The 5,805-nt window shown below is 34.7% G+C and overlaps 1 long non-coding RNA gene across 7 annotated transcripts; it reads left to right on the forward strand.

The window, feature by feature from the left end:
- On the forward strand, window positions 1,500–2,685 carry LOC107648127. 7 transcript variants are annotated; one of them, XR_002348597.1, is made up of 7 exons: window positions 1,568–1,601; window positions 1,704–1,723; window positions 1,818–1,855; window positions 2,011–2,048; window positions 2,215–2,267; window positions 2,398–2,463; window positions 2,540–2,685. It is a non-coding gene; the product is annotated as an uncharacterized LOC107648127 (long non-coding RNA). The 7 variants fall into 7 exon arrangements; XR_002348599.1 differs by having other exon boundaries at window positions 1,587–1,601; window positions 2,011–2,036; XR_002348595.1 differs by having other exon boundaries at window positions 1,500–1,601; window positions 1,704–1,855; window positions 2,011–2,267.

Consider the following 5,805-nt stretch of genomic DNA (forward strand, 5'->3'; position numbering starts at 1 on the left):
GCCGATGATGGCACATGACCTCATTAATGCAACACGTGCCTGGCGATTTGAGAGGTTTTCTGAACCCATTTTGGCGCCAAATTGCTAAGGGAAAGGAATAAAAGGATGAAGGATTAAGGAGAAGGCATCATTGATCACTTTAGAAATTAGTTACCAATTAGTTTAGTTTATCTTTGTAATTAGTTTCTAGAGAGAGAAGCTCTCTCTTCTCTCTAGGATTAGGATTAGGTTTAGGTTAATCTCCCTTCTTAGATCTAGGTTTAACTCATGCTTTGATTCACTTTTCATTTACCAATTCTTAATCTTCTCCTCTTCCTCTTTCTAGATGTGTGCTTTAATAATTTTAATTCTTCATTTTGTTTTGGATATATTGTTGTTCCTTGGTTTTCTTTCAATAATGCAATTTGAGGTAATTCATGATAATTGTGATTTCCTTGATTGTTGTTGTTAACTCTTTACATTCAATTGTAGTTAGAATTCATTCTTGTTGTAATTGACTATACACTACTAGAAAACTAGCTATTACAGACGGATATTTCTGACGGATTTTATCCCACGAAAATACAGACGGAATTTCAGAGAGATTTTTTTGTCGGAAAACCAAAAAAATGAATTAGCATAAATTACAGACGGAAAAGAGAATCCGTCTATAATTCTATCGGAAAAATTAATTTTTTTCCGTAAAAAATAGTTACAGACGGAAAATCCGTCTGTAATTAAATAAACAAAAATACTGCGCTTTATTAAATTATTACAGACGGAAAATTCGTCTGTAATTTAAAATTTTTCGCCGGAAAAAAAAACTAAACCTAATCTACCCCGTCTCTGTCTCGAGCTCCAGCTCCAGCTCCATTCACAAATAACTTTTGACTCAATTCACAAAGCACTCCATGAAGATGAACAATTAACCCTAGCTAACCATAACCCTCCCTGTCTTCATGATGCCTCACTGTACCCTAACCGCGACGAAGAGCCCCTAACAGCACTCTGCAAGAACGTCGCCGGTCACCGGCGCTCGCAATGCCTCCGTCGAAGAACCCCTAACCGCGATGAAGAACCCCTAACCCTCCTTTGAGTTTCTTCGCTCTTCTCTCGCCACTCTCACCCTCAAGCTCACTGAGTCTCACCTCTCTCGCGGCTGGTCTCGCCGTCGACCTCTCTCTAGCTCTCCGGTATATCGCTTCTCTCGCGGGCGTTTCAGACTCAAGGTCGTCGCGCTCTGTTTCCGTCGCTGCTCTGTCACCGTCGCTGCACTATCGCGCTTTGTCGCAAGCGAATCGGTGGAATTCGAACCGATTCCAATCGGTTCCTGCTCCAAAGAGAACCAGAGCATCTACCAGCAGTTGTTTAAATTACGCCGATTCAGGTATGCATTGTTTAAATTACGCCGATAAACCTTAGGGCTCAATTTTTCTACGCCAGTTTTAGCTAGGTTTATCATACTCTGCTTTTGTGGCTCAATTGTTTAATGGTTCCAACTATTATATAAAGCAAAACAAAAAGTCTGTGTAACCCTTTCTACTCTCTGCCATTTATTCAATACAGAATTGCTTTCATGTTAATTGATGTTGGAACCTGGAAGTGCTCATTCAGTTGTGTAGGTGATGATGATATTTGGATTGCTTTCTCAAAATATATAGTTTAAACGATGGTCATAACGTCATTTATTTAATTGAGTTCACTATTACTCTACGTAATTTCAGGTTGCATAATGGAAAGTGAGGTATCACACTATGATGGGACAACTTGATTTAGTTTAGTTCCTTTTGTTCCTATAATAATTCATAGGTAATTGAGGATTTCATTTATTCTAATAGGAAACTTAACAAGGAACAGAATAATGGAAGATCAAGAGGTAATGAATTCTTTTTTCTGCTATATTTAATTTCTAAGTTGGGGCTTTGCTATATTTAAGTTCGTTTGACGCTTACAAATCACTTTCATCACCATGTTCCTGATTCAGCACTAATATCTTCTCTTTTCCTTCTGTTTTGCTTTTTAATTTTACAGGGTGATTACATCAAAGATTTGTAGCTGTAATTACATATGTATCAGTTTCTAATTTCACACTTTGTTCTTGGATTCATTTCTTTCTTCCCCCAATTCCGTGACATTTTTTTTAATTTATTCCAAGTCGAACTTTGCTCCATGGTTTTTCCATTCTTTGTTTCTCTGTAGATTAATAACTTTGGATGTATAATCTGCTTACTGCAGTTAAAACATAGGGGCCACATCCACACGGACAAGGGGTTCCATCTTCACCTGCTGTAAGCTATGATGTTTTCTGAGATCAGTTCCTAATTTAGGCATAGTAAACATATCTTTGTTCTGTTATAGTTTATTTATCTGCAATCATCTTGTTTCCTTTTTTTTTCCTGATCTATTTTTCTATTTCAGGCTCTAGAACCTGCTACTCTTGTTCCTCTTCAGCTTTTAAAGTCAAGTGGAACCAAATGCATAATGGTAAGTGTACTTAAAAAGGCTTTTGAACTTCTGCTATAAGGTAAGAGGTTATACTGACATTTGCAAATTATCTAAGGTTGGTGACCCAAAGCAACTTCCTGCAACTGTCCTCTCAAATGTTGCGAGTAAATATCTTTACGAGTGCAGCATGTTTGAACGTTTACAAAGGGCAGGGCATCCTGTTATCATGCTTACTGAGCAGGTACATAGTTTGCTACTGGATCTGATTTGAAGTCTTTTTGTTTTTAAGGTTTAGGGTTTATCCGTTTAGTTTGCCTTGTTTGACTGAATAATCAATTCAGCACAATTCTTATTTACTGTTGAGACGGATTGAGTAGAGATATAAAAAGGATTGAGTAGAATATGTGTGGTGCATTGCTATATTATGAAATTGATGCTGATTATTTCTACACTAACTGTAAAAGTGGAATCCATCCCATATGGAATATGCATTTTGTCTATTTGGTGAATCTTGGAGTGTACTGAATGTTGATTTTCAGCTGTTTCTTTTGATTAGTTGCAAAAGTTTTGAAGAAAGTAAAGGTTGTTTTTCTGAAATAAAATGCTTGAATTTGAAGGAGAAATTTCAATCTTCAAACTTGGTTTTTATCTCTTTATCACTTATTCTTTTTATTAGGGAGTCATATTGATGGATATGAAGAGGGATTTGAGAACCCTTTAATATTGATAAGTTAGTCTGTATGCATGCGAAGGGATTAGAGAATTCAATTCATGGTATACTTGTCTTTCATGTTTTATTGGGAGTGTTCGTCTTAGAAATAGTTACTGGGAGACAGAATAACAGAAGCAAATCAACAGAATACTCAAACAGCATAGTTATACTCAACCAGGGTTTGGAAAGAACCCAATTCTGACAGAGAACTGCTTTGATTATTGCCCAACTCATCGGTATTCTTTCACTTCAACATCTCTATGTCCAATCTTTTCCAAGACCAAATTGCTAATCTATGCGTTTCTTGCAGAGAACTACTTTGCTTGGCTTCTCAAAGTCTTGCGCCTCTGTTCTAACATTCTTTGAGTCAAGTGATTCTGGTAACTCCATTTTTACAGTGTAGGATGATAGCCAAGAAAGAGGGAGGATGAGAGCTTTGTAAATGGGTTAAGTATTTTTGCGTTATGCAGGTTTTCCAGTTTTGTGATATATATACAGTAGATACCAACATCTAAAATATTATGCAGGTTTTCCAGGTTTTCCAGTTTTCCAGGTTAAGTATTATGCAGGAGATTTCTTCATTAGTAAAACACGATTTTGGGTTCATTTTCTTCATTTCTGTATGTTCATTGAAAGGACAGATTAGGGTGACAGAGATTAGAATAAATAACTTAATAAATTATAACATCTTCCATTTTGATTCATCAGGTATCCAACTGAGCTGTCTAGAAGAGCCAAAATTAACTCAGTAATGGATTGGCAACATTCTAATTTACGAAATGGAGCAGGTAGATACATTCTAATTTCAATTTTGAACTCTTTTAAGTAATGTGACTAGCCATGAGCAGTTGATTTTTTGTCTTGTAAACTTAGGGCATGATTTCATGATAACTACTGCTTGATTTTATCACAAAAACTGTTTATATCCCTTCACCTGCAATATAGTACTTTAAATTTATTGCCGCAGATTGAAAATGAGTAGGCGTGGGAGCAGAATAGTCTACGTTGGGAACCTCCCTGGTGATATTCGTGAAAGAGAAGTAGAAGATTTGTTTTCAAAGGTACTTTGCTATTTTCATTCATGAAAGAGTTTGATTTTTCATTTGCTTAATACTTACCAATAGAAACTACTTTACACCTTGTGCTGCCTTTGCTGATTTTTTGTGTCCTTGTTCATTTTAATTTTGGCAGGTTGTTTAAATTTGAGCTCTTGTGGTTTTAGGAATGTTAAAAGCTTTGATGCAAAATTTGGCATATAAAGTTGTTAAATTACTTGCTGCAGAAAATTCAGCAGATTGGCGCCAACTTGTATGAAATTTTGGGAAAAATATATACGGTAATTTTTAATGAAATAAGTTGAATAACAAATCTGATGATGATTTGCAGAACTGCATCACACTAACAAAGGAGAATGTCAAAGGCATAATCATGGTAACTTTTACTTTCTATTTGGAATTCATTTTCATTCAAACATATATAAGCTTTTTCTAGTTCACTATTATCCGTTCTCTTCAAACAATTGTTCATGTTCGACCTAATAACTAATAACGGAAATTAATAACTAATAATATTTAACTGCCATATTTTCATATTAAGAAAGGTCTTTATTTTAAATAAATTATATTAATCATATAAAACTATCCTCTTTATCTTTTGAAAACCTTAACAGTAGAATAGTAAAAATGGATTCATTCTTAATCTTACAAGCCACCTTTTTTGCAGTGCATTTATGATTGGAGGTAGGAAACTAATAACCAATGCACATTGTGTGGAACATGATACACATGTAATTTCCTTAAGGGTCCTATTTTCTCCAGGATGTAGATCCTTCAATATAAATTTTATTAATAAATTATATTATGTTCATAGATCTTAGAATTAGTTGCCGAAAGGTTATAAATAGCTACCAACTTTTTTATTGTTGTGGTTTATTGCAGGTTAAAGTTAAGAGAAGAGGGGATGATACAAAATACGTGGCTAAAGTGTGTCTCTATGAAGGTCTTGTCCTTTTTTCATTAAAAAATGAGTATTATGTGAAGAGCAGTTTGCTTAAATATCTCATATAGTAGTGAGTAAGGACATTAAGAAGTATTAGTGAATAAGTCACTAAAATTGTATTATTGCAGGTAAAATTTGATATATCTGAGGTTTACTTGTAAGCTATACCTTGCTTTTAAACTTGGAGTGAATTCATTGTAAAGTGCAAGTTTTGCATGTTTGCTTAGAAGGATATATAGCTTCTAACTCATGACATGTTCATATAGTTACTTTACTCTCAGTGAATGAACTGTACAGGTTTTAGCCAGAGGTGTTGATTGTGATATAGCTTTGCTTTCAGTAGAAAGTGATGAATTCTGGAGAGATGTGGAACCTCTCAGATTAGGACGATTGTCGCATCTTCAGGTTTGAAATAGTTTTCTTTTTATTTTTTTCCCTTTTTTTTTTAATTTTGAAAATTCTCAGTGTTTCAATGGAAAATGTTAAAAGAATATATACCATATAATTTGTAATAGAATATATTTCTATTTGCATGCTGATCAACTGAAATTTTTGTATACTTGTCTTGTAACTTGTAGGATTCTGTTAGTGTGGTGTGATGCGCATAAACTTGTTATGCTACGATTTAGGAAATTGCACGATCGGCAAAATTCCTTCCGGCAAGTGCACCG

Source organism: Arachis ipaensis, chromosome B06, assembly GCF_000816755.2.
Source record: "Arachis ipaensis cultivar K30076 chromosome B06, Araip1.1, whole genome shotgun sequence".
NCBI lineage: Eukaryota > Viridiplantae > Streptophyta > Magnoliopsida > Fabales > Fabaceae > Arachis > Arachis ipaensis.